Source organism: Mesocricetus auratus, unplaced genomic scaffold, assembly GCF_017639785.1.
Source record: "Mesocricetus auratus isolate SY011 unplaced genomic scaffold, BCM_Maur_2.0 Super-Scaffold_15014, whole genome shotgun sequence".
NCBI classification, from domain to species: Eukaryota; Metazoa; Chordata; class Mammalia; order Rodentia; family Cricetidae; genus Mesocricetus; species Mesocricetus auratus.
In genome coordinates this window covers 77,603,607-77,625,473 of record NW_024429186.1, presented here as the reverse complement: position 1 = coordinate 77,625,473, position 21,867 = coordinate 77,603,607, and the positions used below count along the sequence as shown (strand labels likewise).

Genomic DNA, 21,867 nt, shown 5'->3' with positions numbered 1-21,867 from the left:
GTATGTTGTTCTGAAGAAAAAAAGACACTTCCTGAATTTGAAAACTATGGTATTTTATGATAGATATTCTTAATTATGATTGATCTATAGATCATTCAATGATGATTTTCCCCCAAATGGCACAATATTGTATTTCAACTTTACAAGTTATCTTTTCCTTCACTGATAAATATGTTGTTTATGTATTTACTTTAATATTTTCCTGTTGTGAATTAGATGGTCTGTCTAACAATCACACATAATTTATGTTTTTGTTATTTTCATTCTCCTTGTCTAATCTACTATTTTATTAATTCTTTGTATGTAGCATGTCTATATGTACCTGTTCACATGTGTGTGTATGCATGAGGATGCATGTTTATGTGTAGGCACAAAGTTAACATGACATATCTTTCTCTTTGCTTTCTACAGTATATTTTGAGATAACATTACACACTGAATCTGCAGTTCACTGATTGGGCAAGTCCAACTATTCAGAGAGCTTGAGGAAGCCTTCTGTTTCTACCATCTCAGGATTAGGATTACAAGTACATCCAGATTTTTATACTGCTACTGGAGATTCAAACTCAGATCCTCATGTGTATGTTTTAAGAACTCCACTGAGTTCTTAACCACTTTGGTTGTTTTAATAATCTCTTTTTGTAGTATTTTCTGTTGACAATAATTATCTAAAACGTTTTCTTTTTGCAGTATTTTCTGTTGACAATAATTATCTAAAACTTTTTCTCTACTAATAGTTCTTTCAGTTTCTAAATTTTCATATTTTATAATAATTTCAATATCCATAATTTACAGTTTCATATTCTTTATCTAATAACTTAGAAAAAAGGAAAAGAATGAACCTTAGTGCTAACATTATTTTCATAGTTTTCCTTTTATAGGAAACTTCAATGGCCACGTGCTTTGTGTCTTCCAAGTTGTAAATCTTCACTATCATTTTTCTCAGAATGAATAACCCTAGATAGATGAATTATTTTTTCCATGTAATTTTTCCTTTTTTCAGAAAAGCAAAATGCCAATTCATATCACTGGTTCTTTTCATGGTGAGGATGTTTTTTCTACACTGATTTCAGAGGTATCTCCTTCTTTACTTTATATATTGATGTGTAGGCTGAAATAGCAACAATTGTTCTAAGTTCTAATAGTCTAAATTATTGCAGATTTCTTGTTTTCACAGAATGTTACTACATATGATATTCATATATATACACCAAAGTGATACTTCTCGTTAACACCTTATTTATAGCCACAGATTTTCTTCTTTTGTCACAAATGACATTAATTTACTCATTATTTTCAGACTTTAACTATAGTCTCTCATTAAATATAACATGCATACACTAAATGCACTAATGAATATTTAATTCCTGCCTACTTTCTGAATGATCTTCAGATATTTTCACTATTCATCTTTTCTCCTACATTGCAAAATTTAATTTGCTACATAGTGGAAAGATTGTTGTTGTGTTCTCAAAACCAAGGCTAATTGACTTTAGATTTTAACATAAGGGATGAAACATAACTTAATGCCTACAGTGCTGTAAAAAACACTTTTCCGGTATTTATTTTAACTAAATAAACCAACAATTTCTCATCAGAAATTCAAATCAATATATGTTGATCCATGTTTTCAGGAGTAATAATTACTGTCTTTTGAATGCTCAGAGAATACTCACTCTCCCTGTTTCTTGTTTTCTTCATGGGATAATTATGAACCTGAATGTGCAAAAACCAGAGACCCCTCTAAAATGGCACATGGAATTTAGCAATATAAATCTACTCTTTCTGTGCTTGAATAAGTCTGACTGTTTCCTCCTCTTGAACAGAGACCTTAATGCATTCCTGGTGTGCTCTGTAGAAAACCGGATCAAGATCACACATGGAATATATTTGTGAAGAGACAGACAGAATTATGTCATACCCAGAGGGCGAAAGCCTACATTTGCTATATTAATCATACTTTTGTGACTAAGTGAAGTACAGAGTTGACTATTAAACTCAGGGTGACTTGGTTTTCAGTTTCCAGTTTGAGGTTACAAATCTGGTGACATGTCTGTTCATGGGTTATTGCATGAGTAAGGGTAATAATGTCCAATACCAGTTTACCAGCTCAGGGTGACAGAAACTAATTTTCTGTGGTTGTTATTCTTGTGTGTGTGTGATCTGAAATTTTTATGGTATTCAGGGACTACTAATTTTTGGTGGTAAAGGAAATTCGGATATATATTTCATACAAATAATAATTTCATTGTTTCAGGAAAATTGTTTATAATTTCTATACCATAGATTTAAGGTTATTGACTTTAAAATGAAAGTGTTGGCATTAAGTCTATTGGGATTATAAGGATGCAATAACATGAAGGTTTAAAGAGACTTATTTGTTTTGAATGTATTGTTCCTTTACATAACTTACCATCTTATTAGAAATTAGTAACATCTAAAAATTTAAATTTGCTGAAGGCAAATTTTGGATACATTAATACATTTCATATATATTTAAATTTACAATTAGTATAATAGCATGTATATGCCATAAGGAATATATTAATATCAGAATAAGAAATACACAAAATTTAGAAAAATTGAAATATAAAAATGGTAACAAGTAAAAAGAAAGTTTTTATTTCTGAGTTTAAAATATTACACTGTAAACTATGGATTTTACTTATTTTCTATGTATTATTCATTAATGTTATTCAGGCAACTCAGTATTAAATACTGTAGGAGTGTGCAGTTAAAGATAACAATAACTTAGTGGGATAGTGTCTTAAGTACTACACTAAAATAATTAATTTCTACTTTTCATTTTAGAATTATATAAATATGCCCATAACCTATTGCCATTTCTCCAAATGTTAGGCAAACCATGAATAAAGGGGAATAGGGGACTTCCTATTATGACAAAGCTAATTTCCTAAATGATATCTTATTGAAAAATAGTCACACATGTCTGTCAGTGTAAATGTGAAGAGAGAGCACTATGCAGAGTTGAGTGGAGCTGTATTTTCCTTTAAGTCAGAGAAGATAGACCTGAGAGACATTTTTAATGTTTCTGCCTAGGCATTACATATACTAAAGAAATATTAATGTATTTTAGAATGTAAATGCCACAATTTCAATCAGCAAAAGTTAGGATGGTAATTCAATTTATGCACTAAATCATTGCCAGGTATATTAAAAGCATTATATAACTATAGTCCAAGAGACATAAATAAAAACTTCTACAGGAAAGTTTGGAAGGGACTATTACTCCCACTAGTAACAAATAAAATTAAAATACTTTTTGTTAGATGTTTTGGCAGTCATTTGAGAACTTGACTAGAGAAATCATAAGAGTATAATTCAACATAGAAAATCATAGAGAAAATATGAGTAGTTGTGGTATAACTTATTACATCAGCCAGCAACTCTGTGCCTCTTTAAAATATGAAATATTAAATTTCTATGTTGTCCAGTTACTATTTGTCTCTGACTCTTCCTTTACTTGAATGATAGTTACACTGTTATCCAATACACAGAGGTGACCATTTATAGGAGACACTCTATTGCATTTGAGTTTAAACTGGGACCATGGAAAATCTGTCACGGGTGCAGACCATGTTTATGTCAGTGCACAGCAAACATATTTAAAATTAGGGCATGTGAATTCCTTTGACAAATTTGTTTAACTTTATTTCCAACCATCATTTTCCTGTGAATGCACTGAGTTCCTGAAATATTAAATTAACTGATTAAAGTGCTCATGTTCTCTACATTTAGTGTGATTTTACTACATTTGTCTTTATTTCTATTCCAAGTTACTTTCCACTATACTACACGTATTGTAGAGTCCTGGAAATCAAGTCGAATATCTGATTTGAATTAATACCTCCATAGTCTTCTTATGCAGCTGACCTTCTTTCGAAAACCTGTGGTGTTTATGAATCTTCCAGATTAATCCACAGGCAGGGCTGCACAGTTGTTGGGAATGAGTCACTGTCCATGGTACTGTGATAGAGGAAGGAGAAAAATAACTGCCCAACTATCATTTAACAATTACACTCGATAGTGGAAATTATGTGCACATGGTATCACTTAAATGTAAAATGTATATGCTCATTCCTGCCTATTGGCAGTGAAATTATTAACCATTCCTCATTGGTCTAGTTTAGTATCTATTACTATGTCAGATTTCCAATTTCATTTTTCTCACTAGCAGAGAGACATAGCTTTCCCCACTTAAACACATGTTCTCCTAACATCTCTTCCTCCATTTCCTTCCTTTTGGACAAAACTCAGAAGCATAGCCCCTCCCTTCGAATGTGGCTGAGCTGAAGCACAAAGCCTGGAGACTCTGCAGGATCCCAGGCCCAGAGCATCTGAGCGGTGAACTCTTCAAGTCTTTGATTTTAAAAAATTGGCCTCCAATAAAACTACATTGCAAAAAATGGGAAAGAAAAATAATGGAAAGAGTGAAAAAGTTGAAGTGGCAGAGCCTGAAGAATTTGTGGTAGAAAAAGTACGGACCGGCGTGTAGTGACTGGCAAGGTGGAGTATTTCCTCAAGAGGAAGGGGTTCCCAGATTCTGAGAACACTTGGGAACCAGAAGAAAATTTAGATTGTCCAGAATCAATTGAAGCATTTCTTAATTCTCAAAAAGCTAATAAAGAAAAAGGGGGTAGAAAAAGGAAATCTTTACCTGACAGTGAATCTGATGATACCAAATCAAAGAAGAGAGATGCTGCTGACAAACCAAGGGGCTTTGTCAGAGGTCTTGATCCTGAACGAATAATCTGTGCCACAGACAGCAGTGGAGAATTAATGTTTCTCATGAAATGGAAAGACTCAGATGAGGCAAACTTGGTGCTAGCAAAGGAGGCAAATATGAAGTGTCCTCAGATTGTCATTGTCTTTTATGAGGAGAGGCTGACTTGGCATTCTTGTCCAGAAGATGAGGCCCAATAATCTGGATCATGGGTTTTAAATTACTTGTGTAGAAAAAAAAAGTGTTCTAATGTAAATAGAGTTGTTATGCTGGTTTTGAAAGTATTGATAGTAGTTGGGATATTTTGGGGTTTTGTTCTGCCTCAAAAGGCACTGATTCCTTTCGGGAAATAAAAGCTTTCTGTAGTTGCTTTCTTTTACAATAAAAAAATTTAGAAGCATAATCTCTACTTATTTCTATTGATTTCTTTCCTACCCCTCTTTTTGTAATGTACTCTAAATGGGCCTCACACCCAAATCTGTACATTAAAGATGTTTACCCTGCAAAATCTAAAAGTCAGTTCTCAATATTTTATTTTCAAAGCTCACTCTCCACACTCTCGGTGTGTTTTGTGGATGCTTTGTCTGCGTGATGACTTACTGTAGCAGAGCTGCATGGTTAAGACTCTGTCTTTTTCTGTTTTCAGTCAATGACTTGGTGATCTCATTTATTCTTGTTATTATTAGTGAAACATTGTTTTCTTAAATGTTAAATGTGCATGACCAGGCTGTGCCTCTCTTCTGAACCCCAGATTTCTACATAGAATTGTCATTTAGCTTTGATAATGAGTAATCATCAGTACTTTATACTTAAAAGTCATTCTAGCATGATTTCTTTTGCCTACGTTTTTGACTTCAGTTGACGAAAATTCCATCCTTAATGATCAACTTCTTCAGAGTCGCAACTATTTAATCTAGCGTAATGCTATAAACTTTTAATATTCCTGATGTTGTTTTTGATTTGTAAAACCTGCTTTCAACACAGTAGCCAGTGTGGCTCATGTAAAATTTAAATATAACTATTTTTTCTCCATTCCTCAAAACCCCTTTAAGAGTTTATCATGCCATCTCAGAATCAATTGTCGCAACTTTGCTGAGGACTGTGAGGCAGTGCATGACCTTTCCTCCCCATTGCTGTTACCCAAGTCCTTTTTAACACACTACTTCAGTCAATGCTTCCTGAGGCTCTTGCAATAAGGGCAGCATGCTCTCACTTGCATGTTTAGTTCTAACTCCTTCTTCCTTAATTGGTCTTTCTCCAAGTTATTGATGGACCTCTACTACCTACCTAAAGTAAGGATTACAATTGCCCTTTTTCTAATGGATAGGAGAATCAGAAATAAAATTCATTGAAAGATTGACAAAGACATCAAAAGTTAACCATGTAATAAAAGGTCCATTGAACCATAATTAAAACTTCCAAAACATATTTCAAGTAATTGGAAATATGTACCATATTCTTCCTGTCACACTAAAAGCAGAGAATAACTCTCTTTGGGATTGTTTTTGTCTCAATCATCATGTTTAAAATTTTGGTATTTTTTATTTGAACAAGTTGATAGAAGAACTAATCTACTCCACTAATTACAGATTATATAACTAAGCAGGATTAAAGAAAGGTAAGTGGTTTAGCAATTGAGAGTACTCACCGCTATGCAGAAGAACAGAGTTTATTTCATCAACCATGGTGCAACTACCAGTAACTTCAGTTCAGGGGGATTCCATACCCTCTTCAGACCTCAGTAAGAACAAACAATTCACATGTGCACCCTTCCACTTACACAATTAAAAAGTACTTTAAAAGAATGATTAGAGAGCTTGGCATGGTGGTTAATCTCTACAGTCATTGAGTTTGAGGTAACAAAGGGTTGCAGAGTGAATTCCAGGCTAGCTTGGGCTTCAGAGTGAGAAGCTGTCTCAATCTGTGGCAAAAAGAAAGGGAAAGAAAGAAAGATGGGGATCACGTGTGTAATTTAATGTCCCTTCAGTAAACTTCATAATTTTATTAGCTTTTTAATGCTTTTCAAAACCAGGATACATTATTTCACTCAAAGACTTTTCAGCTTTTGTCATAATATTTTTGATATGGAAAACACAATAAATCCTACATTTCCTTGCTTAAATACAGTTTTATGTCATATGGAACTACACAAATTGATTATTTTATCAAGGAATCTTGTATCCTTCAGACTCCCAATTCTCTCCTTGTTTTTTTATTCTGAATAAGTTTCATCTGTAGCTCTTCCCTTCAAACTTTGAGCAAAAATGTATAAAAGTGCATTCTCCAGAAATCTTTATAACACTTAAAAATTCAGTAAAGCAAAGGCATGTGTGTGACCCTAGTAGATCTAATGATTATTTATGGCAACGAGGAAACTTTTGAATATCTAGTTATACCATGAAGACAGAGACAACAGTTTGGTAATCTTAGATACTTCAAGCATCTTCAACCAATGCACTTTACTAAAACATGGCAAACTTGACCTCAATTATTTAACACTTATCTTCCAATAAGCATATTATCCTGTGGCAATTATTCCTTTTGTACTCTTATACAGTTATTTGAAACATGGTCATTTAATTTCTAAAATGAACAATGTAATTTTAGTATTTTTAATACTTCAATTTATTTTATTTCATGAATATTTCAGCTGGATGTGTGCACATACTTTACAAGTGTGTCTGGTCCTAGTTGAACATAGAAGAGGGTATCAGATCTCCTGAACGCTGCCATGTGGGGTCTGGGAATCAAACCGTGGTCCTGTACAATAGCAGCTAATGATCTTAAGCATTGAACAATCTCTCTAGCCTCCTACAATTAGTATTTTAAAATTAAATAATAATAAAGCAGAAATTAAAGGAAAGAAATTTAAATCATAGACTAGGTTTTCATGGTGCATGAAATGGACATGAAGTAAATAATGTGTTCATTGGGATTTTTATAGAAAAAACTATCAAGAAACAAACTGGACATGAAGTAAATAATGTGTTTATAGGGATTTTTATAGGAAATAAAACTACCTAGGAACACTTATACATTAAAACAAGTGTTTTTCCAAACTCTGTCATAATTTTCTCTAGGTACAGTTAACAGTAGTTTTCAACATAGCTGCTTTTGATCCACCAACTTTGGAAAAAGCAATTACCTGCCAAATAAATGGTCTTCTGACCAAGGACCCAGTGGCTCTGGTTTAATTATCCTGCCACAATTTATTTTGACACTTCATTCTACACTTGCCTTTTCTGTTGCCTCTTAACCTTCCTACTTCAATTTATCTAAGTGGCTGAAGGCGAAATGTTCTGACCCGAAGAGACAATTCTGAAAAGAAATGAGGCACTAGACACATGATGCCTTCAAGCAAACTCAACTACTAGCAGTTAAGTTGTCTCAGGCTCAGTGTGAAAAAGACAGAAGCTTGCTACACAAGAACATACCAGATAAGGAAGTTTTAAAAATAAGCAGCATTAATCTTGTCACAGAAAAAAATGGCTTAATTATTGGAGAAAGATATTACATTACTTTGCTGAAAAATACCTACCCTGGCTTGGTTTCCTTGTCCATTCTCACCATTGGCAAAAATAACCTTGTTTTCATCCAAAGGTATATGTGTGTTCAACTCATTGCAGCTTATGTATTGAGACTGTCAGCATAGGTGGTGTTTTCAGAGTCCATTAGAATTACTGCAACGTTTCTGTGGGCATGGCTTAGTCACTGAATAGGAAGCCACACTTGTGAATGCTTCAATACCTATAACACCTGAGTGTTATGGGTAGTTTTGCTTTTCATCTTTCTCTTATCCTCTGGCTTTTCTTCCATTGACTGAGTGATTGCATTGTTATAGGAAATAGTTCTTTTCATTTAAGTTCTTATGTGAAGTAGCATTCAGATACACTATTGTCAAGAAAAGTCATACAGCAGAATGACACAGGAAGGATTTGAAATTCAAACCAAGCAGCCTTAATTAGGTTTCTGAGTTATAGAAATGTATTTACTCTAATAGCTGTATTTGAATTTTCTTTCTTTGAAAAAAATGGAAGAAAAATGATGTGGTCAATTTGCTGAATTCAAAATTTGTAATGCATTATACTGTCTGAAGAAAGACACTACAAATATTCCATTTATTATTTTCTTTTTGAAATAAAACCTTTGTGTGTGTTTTCATGATTGCATCAAATCAGTTGTCACTTTCTCCTCCAGTTTTCTACAATGTGACACCCTGTGAATAATAGACAACTAGAATCTTTAAATCACTAAGGTGATATTCTATAAAGTTTCCTTTAAAACCTTTTCTCTTGATCCCCTGTTTTGTTTGATTTGGTTTCTCAAGGCATAGTTTCTCTGAATAACCCCAGCTGTTCTCAAGCTCACTCTGTAGACCAGGCAAAAGGCGGGTTTTCATCTCCCAGATATCTGCCTGTCTGTCTCCCCAGTGCACAGATTAAGACTTGCTCCACCATCACCCGACTGATCCATTTTTGTCATTACTTTGTTTATAGATCCTGCTGTTCTCAGTCATGCTAGTCATGCTTGGGTTTTGTTTGTTTGTTGGTTCATATGATTTTTATTTTTTACAAACATTTAAATGCACAGAAGACTGCTAGTAAGGTCCTTAAACATTCTTGTGTATGTTGGCCAGACCACTGAAAGTGCTAGTGATTGCTAGATTAAAACCGAGAGACAACAGCCAGTGGTGGTGGAGCATGCCATTAATCCCAGCATTGGAGAGACAGAGGAATGTCTGTCTCTGTGAGTTTGAGGCCAGCCTGGTCTACAGAGTGAGTTCCAGGACAGCTAGGGCTGTTGCACAGAAAAGCTATATCAAAAAACAAAACAAGCAAAAAGGTGAGAGACAAAGGCAGTTACGATTTGAGGGTTATCTCTGCTGTTCTGCGTTCATTGCTTTTCTCCCCACAGTAATAATTAGAATGCATCTACACAGGCATAACATGTCTTGTCTACACATGCGATAATAGGTCACATATTAAAAGACTATGAAAAACAAATGATTATGCTCAGTTTTATGGCAGAATAAGTTTAAAATACATATGAATCCTTGTGATCATTTATTGCGTTATAATAGTGAACATATATTGGTTATACCGAAGAAAAACAATATTTCTTACTTACACTTTTATATGTGAATATATATTCTATCTGTGTGTATTTTTACATATAATATTAATTTTCTAATGAAATGTGCATATATTGTTATTTGTAATTGATAATTAACATATATTTGTGCATTAAAATTAAAATAATACTAAGTGCAAGTAACTGAATAAAAAGAAATCCTTCAAATTTGTGCATATTACTTATTCCGCTAGCATTGCTTAGTGTATATTTTCAGATGCAGATTTAAGTATCTTCGGTGAATGAAACTGTGACTGTAACACTTATGAAAGAAGCACAATGGTTAAATATTTGTACCTTATATGTTACACACAAATAATACTTGCCTGAATCACCAGTTACTAACTTTTAAAAAATTATTTACTTCCCAGTATGTTTATTCATTAATTTGACTATGTTTTGTAAAACCCTCATCTTCATTTTTTGAGTTTAATCTAAACAGTGATAATGAGAATCAAGCATAAATTATTTATTGCCTGAAATGTTGTGTCAGATTTCTTTTGACATTCCTATCATTGTAGCAACACACCTGCAGTCTCAGTAGCTTATGGTCATCAGGGAGCCAACAGCTTAGTGAATTAATCTGGACTTGATTATATGGACTGGAAACTGAACATCTGGTAACATGGGCTACTGAAGGCTTTTCTTATCTCTGTTTGACTCTCTGATTGACAAGCCTGACTCTGTACTCATACAATGAAAATATGCAAACTCTCTCTTAAGCCTCTGCTTCTGAAACAATCACTATTCCAATGGCCAAATAAGTAGTAAGTCCATAACTACTTGAAGAGCATGTCCAGAGTCATAGGGAAAAATAAATGTGCAGTAATGGAATTCTCTTCTCACATAGGCCAGGAGTATGCTGGATCCCATTGAGAATTAAACTCCTCCATGGCAGGTTCCGCTATGTCTTCACCTCAAACTCCCATGAAAAGAGTCGGTATATTCAAATCTCCACATAGATTACAGAAATTAACAATCTGATTGAGAAAAACTTGGATAGCAAAAAACAATATCACAGTAAGAACAGAGTTATGTGATTGCCCTCTAAGATTATGCTTTTAATTTTAATGCTGTAAAGACAGTTTATGAAGTTTATAAAGCTGTACACAAAAATTGAGAAGGAAGGAAAGAAGGAAGGAAGGAAGAGAAAGATGAAAGAAAGATATGATACTGACATAACTGCCTTCCTTGGGTGTTATGATTTAACTCTTTATGGCTATCTTGCAGAACACAAAAGTCAAACACCATAATAATTTGGGGTTCAATAACATCTTATATTCCTATTTTGTATATTTCACTCTGTCTATTGCATATTTCATTTAAAGTCTAGTTTTCCCCTTTGTCCAGGTTTTCCATAGGATCAACTTCCATTTCATGACTCATTCTTACTCAGTGGCATAGTCTTAGTAATGAGCTCTGACTGTAGCCTGCATGACAAAACTGCTCTGGTCTTCAGTCTTCCAGTGTTGTTCCAAACAATAATAAAAAGCACTGCTATCCACTTTCTTCATAGAACATAATGTTTTACTCTAAAGACTGTTTCATTCCAGAAGATGCACTGAAGTATGGAAAAATTTAAGTATAAAACTAACTCAGCTACAATGAACACATGCACCATACTTCTGTTTTAACCTCAAAAAATATGTAATTTTAAATCTTTTCTTCCGTGATTCACTTTCATTCTAATTCCTCATTAAGATACCTCAATAATCATGAAAACTTTAAGTTATTTGGAGGGACTGCAAGATTATTTGGTATCCAATTAAGATAAAATTCTTTATTATAGGAAGTAATTTAAATACATAGTCCACCTACTCACAGTCTGAGGCTGGTCTCAGACATGTGGGCCAGAAAAATTCCTCTGAGGTGCCTGAGGCATGCTTCCTGCCTGTGCCTTACATCACCTTTTCTGACTCTATAGCCAGGCACTTGAAGAGTTGGATGCTGATTGCCGATATGATACTAATAAAAAGTTAAGCCCTTGGATTTTTAAACCAGACATATTTGCAAAGTGACATAGAACTCATTTCTCTTCCTGTATTCATTCTATACTCCTTAGGAGTGACACATGACTTCATTCAGTATGATCTGTGCTTCAGTATGAAAAACTCAGGAATATTCATCAAGATTTGCCATTAATCAGTTAAAGATGTTCATAAACAAAGCCAATGAATAATTCATGTAAATTCAAGTGAGCATGCTTCTAATGATGAATAGTCATGAACTGATCTGGAATTTGTTAATGACTTATGAATATGTATCTCTAGATGGTACTCCTGCACAATTCACAATTCCATAAAAACTGTTTCCTTTTCCATTGCATCCTGTCCATTCGCTGAAGATGCCTTTGGGACTGCTAAGTTTCTTCACTAGAGGTTTAAATGCAGTAAAAAATTGGGGAAATGATGTCATCTGCAGACCTTGCTAAACCACTAAAGATACCTATTTATTTCCATAATCTCATTCTAATGGGTTTTTCTCAGGTAATATTGTCTTTTAGCATTTGATCTCCTTACCTATGACAGGAAGATTGCCATGCAAAACCCACTGAGAGGATGTGAAAAAAGAAGCCAAATGAGGAACTGAGTGCCGGAAATAACATTTTCCTTATGCAGCCACTAATCCTATGCCAGGTGCAGGATGGGCTGTTTCTCCGTGAATGTCTCAGTGTGCCCTCTGGCCATTTGCAAACTAGAAATTCCACAGTGACTATGGCCTGAGTAGTTGTCTGAGATGAGACACTTCAACCCAGGGCTGTCATCAGCTGGCCCTTCTCAGGTTGAGAATTAGCAAACAACCTTTCCAGAAAGCTTCATGTTTTCCAAGTGCTTGGCAATCACTGAACAACTACTCCTGTGAGGGAGGTCAGACCTCTGCTTGGATTTTCACATGAAGAGTTCCACACAGATGTGAAACAATTTCTAAGAAGGTCTTAGTGCAGCAAATCTGGGGTAATAAAAATAACAAGAGACAGACCTGAGAAAAATTAGGGAACAAGAAATGTATGTTATTTCTTGTCCATCTGTATGATCTTTCTGAATACTTTTCATAACGAAACAGGTACTGTTGTTCCTCTAATTCCCTCTACATTGTAGCACATTTTGTCTTCAGTATAGTCCTAATAAATTAATGCTAGTATTCCCCCTGTTTCACAGATGAGGAAATTAAGGAAAACATAGATTAATTAGTTTTTCAATATACAACCAATAAGTGACAAAACTGGGGCACAACACATTCACCAGGGTTCTACACTGAATCTCTGAGCCCTGAGTGTCCCTACTGCTTTGTTTTCCTGATCCTGACCATCTACAATGTACATTTCTGAGGAGTCTCCCAATGAAACTTGTTTTGTATGCAAGTACTCATTATCTTTTCCCTGGCAGGTACTGACTAAATTACACTTAGTCAAACGACCTGTATTAGCACAAAACATGCCAAAAACAAGTTCTAACCACAAAGGACACCCATATGACACAGATGGAAAAGGGGTAGGGAATAAGGCACAAGCTCTGGAGATAAAACATGAAGGAGAAAGGGAAGGGAACAGGGATGGGGGAAAGTTTATTTATAGGAGGTCAGGGGAACCAACAAGGACTGTGTCTGTTTAAAGAGGAGACTGGCATGACCCATAGCAGAATGGAAGCTTATAAAGGTAAAGGGGAAAGCCCAATGTTAGGATGAGGTGTTTAATTTTGGCTGAACATGTTAAATATGATGGCCAAATGGGAGCTTTTGATCACTGGACTTCAATACTTTTATAGCTGGATCTTCATAGACAGCCTCAAGAAGAGGAAGTAACCAAGTAGGGGAATAGACCTTGAGATGCAATGGGTTTAGCAAGGCAATGAGAGTGGGGAAGGGCAGGGGCTGCCAGAGCCATCCTTGCCCTGCCCTGCCCTGCTAGATTCCCTTCACTTACAATGAGCCTGAATCTCATTACTCAAGTTATTTTTAAGACGTTCTGTCAAAATTATTTTTAAATAGCATCTAACTCAACACATATTACTTTCCTCTAAAGACCACCTCGACAGGGGAATACAACATTTTCTGTACTATTTTCTGGAGATCTTCAAAGTTATTAGGTCCCTCACAAGCGGCAAGGGCTACTATTGCAAGAAATGGCTCAAAACTATACAGAACAGATGGTAAAGATTAGGGTGAGATTCATCCAGAGCCAATCACATCTTTGTCTAGACATCTACCCACTGTACCATGATACCTTCCCAAGTGCAAAATGGCCTTTTATGTATGTTAACCTCAATTCCTGTGAGCTAGTATATTCCACTGATGTCACACATTGGGTATTAAAATCCTCAATTTATTAGGAAAATTAAGGCTTGCTGTGAAGTGAGTTCCAATTCACAATAACCACTGAATTTGCAAAACTAAAGAGGAGATCTGTGCATTGTTTTGTTCCTGTTTGGTCCCCTGATCAAACTGGCTGCAGTGTTCCTTCTAAAATTTTAAGTACAATTTGTATAATTTAAAACAAAAGCAAAAATCTTCACACAGCCCACCTTACTGATTCCATTAAAAAGGTTGTAGTACTTGAACAATCAAGAACAATACAAAGATATTAAATGCAATTAAAATTAAATCTGAAGTTTCCCTTCAAAAGGATACAGTTATACAATGATGAAAAAATAATACCACGAAGAAACAAATTGAAGTGTTTTTAAGGGTATAAAGTAGAAAAAAGTTAACCTTACAAAATTTACATGGTCGCGGGAACTCTTATTTCTCTAAGTGGGTTTAAGATTTTCTTGCTACTTGGTATTCTAAATGATTACAAAATTATATGAAATATGTTTTTTTATTTTTTCTTTTTATTTAAAATAGGTCAGTTTCTCACATAATACATCCTGATTACACTTTCCCCTTCCTCCATTCTTCCTGCTTCCTCCCATATCCCCTTCCTTCTGGATCCATTCTGTTTCTGTCCCTCATTAGAAAAGAATAAGATTCTAAGAGATAACAACCAAGTATGATGAAATAAAATGTAATAAGATAAAATAAAAACCATCGCAGCACAGTGGCACAAAACTAACAGGTGGAAAAGAGACGGGTAGATGGCATAAAAATCAGACACACACTCATTTGTACCCTTAGGGATCCCATTAAAACAAGAACCTAGAAGCCATAATATATTTGCAGGGGACCTGTTGCAGACCCAGGCAGGCCTGTGCCTAGTGTCCTAGTCTCTGTGAGTTCATAAGAGCTTTGATCATGTTGTTTTAGAGAACCTTGTTTCCTTGGTGTTCTCCATCACCTTGGCTCTTAAACTCTTTCTCCCTTCTCTTCTGCATGGTTCCCTGAACCCTGAGGGGAGGGATTTGGTGAAGACATTCCATTAAGTGCTGAGCGTTCCAAGGTCTCTTAGTCTCTGCATAATGTCTAGCTATAGGTCTTTGAATCTGTTCACATCTCCTGCAAGAAGAAGCGTCTCTGATGGTGACTGAGCAAGGCATTGGTCTATGAGTAAAGCAGAATGCCACAGGGATTCATTCAGTAGTATTTGGTTTTACATTAGGCTGCTGGGCTATCTAATCTCTGGTCCTTAGCCAGTCACACATTGTCTTGTATGTGTTCCATCTTGTGGAATGGGTCTCAAGTCAAATCAGGCATCAACTCGTTAGCCTCACAAGTTTTGAGCCACCATCGCCCTAGTGTATTTTGCTGTAGGACAGCATTGTAGTTCAAAGGCTAGATTCTGAGAGGAGCGAACCTCAAATGCCTCTGTAAGATATAAATGTAGGGCATTTTCTTGGTTAGGGACTGATTGTGGAGGTCCCAGTCCATCGTTAGTTGTTTCATCCCTATGATGGTGCTCCTAGGTTCTATAAGAAAGCAGTGTGAGTAAGCCATGAGGAACAAGCCAGTAGACAGTATCCCACCCCTAGCATATTGGAGATGCCAGCAAAATGGAATGGCCACCAAGAGGAGCCAACCATGAGCCTATAAGACAATCTCTATGCTGTCAAGGAGAAAGTCAGTGAATTTACCAAAACCCTTTAGAAGAGGCCAAAAAAATCACAAGTGAAACCTGGGTAATTGACATTAAGTTTGGAGTTTGGTAGTACTTTGTTCAGATTGTGGCTGTGTTGTCTATCTATTTTTTCTCAATTAAGAAATTATTTAATTTAACTTGTTTTTATTTTACAAGAACACACAATTGATATACTGAGTTTTTAAAGAAAATGTAAGTTTTAAAAGATACTTGTTACACATGTTACTCCCAGTTCAAAGTTAAATAAAAAATATTATTAAAAATAAAAAAGAGACTTGTATTTTTAAAGAGACTGAAATTTAAAGTGTCTGAATTCATAAAAAGTGAGATGCTTGCGAACTGTTTCTTATTGTAATGTTGATATCAATGTTGTGTAAGATGAACAAGAAAGAAAAAGTTGTGTTTAAACAGTGATGTGTTTGCACATCAAGTTAACTTGGGGTCAGCTGTCCTGGCTAGTTTTACATCAACATGGATGAGCAAGGGTCATCTGGAAGGAGAGGAGATCACCTGAGAAAATTCCTCCAGCACTTCAGCCTGCCTGCTACTCTGCCAAATTACCCTGTCCTTTTCCCAGGAGATGTTTCTCAGTTTCATGCTATTCTAGTTATTAACTGTTGCTCTTACTACCTGTGCTGATAGTTTTCTATTCATTAATAATTTCCTCGGCCAATGAGCTCAAGGCTATTTCACATGCTGTCTTCTATCAAGTTCAGCATATCTGGCTCAATTTGGCTGTCTTTGATTCATTGGGATGTGAGCTCTTGCACAGAGTGATCACTATGGACCTATTTGGATGCTTCCATACACAGATATCCAGTTTGAATGGCACACTTTGTTGAACACACTCTCTTCTCTCCAGTGTGTATTTCTTGATTCTTTATCAAAAATTAAGTGTCAAATGGGTATGTAGATTTATGTCTGTGGCTTCAAAGTGTCTCGTTTTGTGCCAGTACCATGCTATTTTTATCACTGCAACTCTGCAATATATTTTGAGGCCAGAAATGATTATCCATACAGCAGTTCTTTTATTATTGAGGATTGTTGTGAATGTCCTGAGGTTTATTTGTGTGTTTCCACAAGAAGCTGACCATTGTCTATTATATATCTTTAAAGAATTATGTTGGAATTTTTATTACATTTGCATTGAATCTGTGGAATGCTTTTGTTTGAATGGCCGTCTCTTACTATATTAATCCTACAGATCCACTGGAATGTGAGCATCCATTAGTCACTTAACTGCTGTTAAGTTGTCAATATGAGAACTCTCCAGTGTTTCACTTAGGCATTTACTGCTGTGAACCTTCCAACAAGCATCATTTTAATTATGTCTGGGTATGCTGTGAAATCATTTTCTTTAAATTCTAGACAGTCTAATATCTTCATTTCTTTCTGTTTTGATACATTTTTTTCATTTAATAGAGTCCTGTTCAGTTTCCCTGAATGTGTAGGCTTTCTATTTTTATACTATTGTTGTTGATAGCCAGCTTTAATTTGTGGCTGTCAAATAGAATGCATGGTGTTACTGCAAGTTTCTTGCATCTACTGAGATTTGCTTTATGTCAAAGTACGTGGTCGGTTTTTGAGAATGATCCATGTGGTATTAAGAGGAAGGTATATTCTTTTGTTTGAATGAAATGTTCTATAAACAACTGTAAGATCCATTTGGTTTATAAATCTGTTAGCTCCAGTATTTCTCTGTTTAGTTTTTATCAGGATGACCTGTCCATTGGTGAGAGTTAGGAATTAAAGTCTCCCACTATAAGAGTGTATGAGAGGCTGGGGGGGGTCAATATATGACTTAAGTTGTTTTAGTCTTTCTTTTACAAATGTGGGTGCCCTTGTGTTTTGGGCATAGATGTTAGGAACTGAAATGTCATTTTGGTAAATATTTCCATTTGTAAGGATGTAGAATATTTATCCAGGTTTTTTTTTGGCTTGAAACATATTTTGGAAGATATTAAAATAGATATACTACTTGATTCTTTTTTTTCCTTTTTTAATTTAAATTAGAAACAAACTTCTTTTACATGTCAATCCAAGTTCTCGCCCCATCCCCTCCTCCCCTGCCCCTATCTCATCCCCTTTCTGCTCCCCAAAATGGGTAAGGCCTTCCATTCCATGAGGGATCTACAAAGTCTGTCATATCATTTTTAGCAGGACCTAGTCCCTCCCCTCTGTGCTTAGGCTGAGAGTCTCCTTCTATGTAGATTGGGCTCCCAAAGTCCATTCGTGTACTGGGGACAAATACAGATCCTCTACCAGAGGCCCCGCAGATTAACCAAACCTCAGAACTCTACTCCTACCTTCAGGGAGCCTGTAACAGTCCTATGCTGGTTTCCCAGCTACCAGTCTGGGGTTCATGAGCAATCCTATGTTTAGGTCAGCTCTTTTTGTGGGTTACTCCAGCCTGGTCTTGACCCTTTGCTCATTACTCCTCCCTCTCTACAACTGGATCCCAGAGTTCAGTTCAGTGTTTAGCTGTGGGTATCTGTTCCTGCTTCCATTAGCTACTATATGAAAGCTCTATGATAGCATATAATGTAGTCATCAATCTCATTGTCAGAGATTGCATAGATTGTTAGTTTAGGTCAAAATTGTAGATCTCTGGATATTTTTCTAGTGCCAGATTTCTCTTTAAACCGATAATAGCTCCTTCTTTTATTGTATCTCTTTTCTTGCTCTCTATTCTTCTCCTGACTTGATCTTCCTACTCTCTCCTGTATTCCTCTCCTCTCCCCCTCCCCCTTTTCATTCTTCTAACTCCCTTCCCTTCCCCCATGCTCCCAATTGGTAGCCAACAACAAAATAAATGGAGAGAAACTCAGCTTGATTCCTCTGAAAACAGAAACAAGACAAGCCTTTGCACTCCCTCCATACCTCTTCAATATTGGTCTTGAAGTTCTAACTAGAGCAGTAAGACAACAAAAGGAAATCAAGGGGATACAATTAGAAAAGAAGAAGTCAAACTTTCACTATGTGCAGATGATATGATAGTTTACATAGGTGACCTGAGAAACTCTACCAGGAAACTCCTACAACTGATAAACACCTTCTGCAAAGTGGCAGGATATAAGATTAGCTCAAGAAAATCAGTAGCCCTGCTATATACAGGTGATAAATGGGGCTGGGAAATAATTCAGAGAAACATCACACTTTACAATTGGCACAAACAACATAAACTATCTTGGGGTAAAGCTAACCAAAGAAGTGAAAGACCTGTATAGCAAGAATTTGAATCTTTAAAGAAGGAAATTAAAGACAATACCAGAAAGGGGAAAGATCTCCCATGCTCTTGGATAGGTCTGATGAACATAGAAAAAATGCAATCTAACAAAATCAATCTATAGATTCCATGCAGTCCCCATCAAAATCCCAGAACAATTCTTCACAGACCTTGAAATGGCAATTCTTAACTTTATATGGAAAAACATAGGATCCAAGATAGTCAAAACAATCCTGTATAATAAAGCAACTTCTGGAGGCTTCACCATCCCTGACTTCAAGCTCTATTATAGAGCTATAGTCCTGAAAACAGCTTGGTACTGGCACAAAAATGGACAAGTAGACTAATGGAATTGAATTGAAAACCCTGATAGTAATCCACACACCTAGTAACACCTGATTTTTGACAAAGAAGCTAAAATTATACAATGGAAAAAAAAAGGAATCATCTTCAGCAAGTGGTGCTGGCATAACTGGATGCTGGTATGTGGAAGACTTCAGATAGATCCATGTCTGTTATCATGCACAAAACTTAAGTCCAAATGAATCAAAGACCTTGATATAAATCCAGCCACTCTGGACCTCTGAGAAGAAAAGGTAGGTGGTACCCTTGAATGACTTGGTACAAGATACTACTTCATGAGCATACACCAGTAGCACAGATACTGAGATCAACAGTTAATAAATGGTTCCTCCTGAAACTCAGAAGTCTCAAAGGACACAGTCAAGAAGTCAAAACAGCAGCCCACAGAATGGGAAAAGTTATTCACCAACCCCACATCTGACAGAGTGCTGATTTCCAAAATATGCAGAGAATTGAAGAAGTTAGTCACCAAAACACAAAATAAGCCAATTAAAAAGTGGGGTACAGAACTAAATAGAAAATTCTCAATAAAGGACTCTAAAGTGGCTGAAAGACACATAAGAAAGTGCTCAACATCCTTAGCCATCAGGGAAATGCAAATCAAAAAAACTCTGAGATACCATCTTACTCCCGTCAGAATGGCTAAAATCAAAAATACCTATGACAGTCTATGCTGGAGTGGATGTGGAGAAAGTGGAACACTCTTCCACTGCTGGTGGAGTGCAAACTCATACAGCCACTTTGGAAATCAGTATGGTGGTTCCTCAGGAAACTGGGAATCAGCCAGCCACAAGATCCATGAATTCGAATCTTAGGCATACATCCAAAAGATGCACATTCACACAACAAGGACATCTGTTCAACCATGTTCATAGCAGCTTTATTTGTATTAGTCAGAACCTGGAAGCAACTTAGATGCCTCTCAACTTAAAAATGGATGGAGAAAATATGGTACATTTATACAATGGTGTAATACTCAGGAGGAAAAAATATGGAATCTTGAAATTCGCAGGCAAATGGATGGAACAAGAAGAAACCATCCTGAGTGATGTAACCCAGTCACAGAAAGAGAAACACGGTATGTACTCACTCATATTTGGATTTTAGACATGGAGCAAAAGACTACAATACACACTTCCAGAGAAGCCAGGACACAAGGAAGACCCTAAGAGACACATATATAGTCCCCTGGAGAAGGGGAAAGGCACAAGATCTCCAAGCTTGATTTTTAAGAATTGGTAATTGGTAAAAATCTTTTTAATCATTTAACCTGAGTTGATGTCTATCCTTGCTGTGAAGGTGTGTTTCTTGGATGCAACGAAAGGATGGATCTTGATTCCATATCAGTTCTCTTAGTCTGTGTCTTCTAATTGTGGAATTGAGACCATCGCTGTTGAGAAATATCAAGGGCCAATTATTGTTGATGGCTGATACTTTGTTGTTGTTGGTGATGTTGGCTGTGTGTGTGCACACTGGTGTGTGGGTGTGTGGGTGTGTGTGTGTGTGTGCGCGCGCGTGCGCATGTGTGTATGTGTATGTGTGTGTGTGTTTCCCTTCCTTTGGTTTTGCTTGTGTGAGATTATTTCCTGGGTTTCATAGGTATACTTAAAGTATGCCTTCTACCATATTTTTAGATATGGAATTGTCAATAGGTATTGTTAAATTCGATTTTATTATTTAGTATCTTTCTTTCTCCATTTGTGGTATGCCTGAGTTGGCATCTGTGGTCTCTTTGACTCTGTAGCACATCTGTCCAGTTCCGCGTGGCTTTTAGAACATCCACTGAGAAATCAAGTGTATTTCTAAGACAAAGCTGGATATGAAACCTAAGAATTGGATATTGAGGAGCAGTGAGAGAGGTAAAGATTTGCAGCTAATTTCTCTGCTTTCTCAGGTTGGCCTGTGGTTCCCTAGAGAAGGCCTTCTGGATTTGGGTTCTCTGACAAAGCAAAATATGAGGGAAGGGAAGCTGTTGTGGAGGAAGAGATAGGTGGGATTCACTTGAGGTGAGGGGTAGGGAAAAGAGACTGAGCAGGTGCTCTGTTGCAGAGTTTGGGATGAAATAGATTTTGGCTCTGGAAGAGCAGAGGGAAAAGGGAATATCTGTAGTAGGCTTCCCTGTTCCCTGGAAAGAGCCTGTACAAAATATTTTGTGTCTTTACAAACATTGTTTGCTAATAAAACATCCGGAGTCAGCATCATTAAAGTCATTTATTTCATTATCAGAATTAAGATAAATTTTAAAAGCTTGAACAAGACTCACGAATTTTGAAGACTGTTACCTCTTTCAACTCGTTTATTCTTTGAACAAACTTTATACAGTATTATCATGTATTGTTCCTTTGAAAATTGGTCATTGTATGAGGCAAACATTGCATACTTTGTATCTTTTTA

At 36.0% G+C, this 21,867-nt stretch overlaps 1 pseudogene; it reads left to right on the top strand.

Annotated features, from left to right (window-relative positions):
- The first annotated feature begins 4,402 nt into the window (after positions 1 to 4,402).
- On the top strand, positions 4,403 to 4,944 carry LOC101826721 (annotated as a pseudogene).
- Positions 4,945 to 21,867: the final 16,923 nt, after the last annotated feature.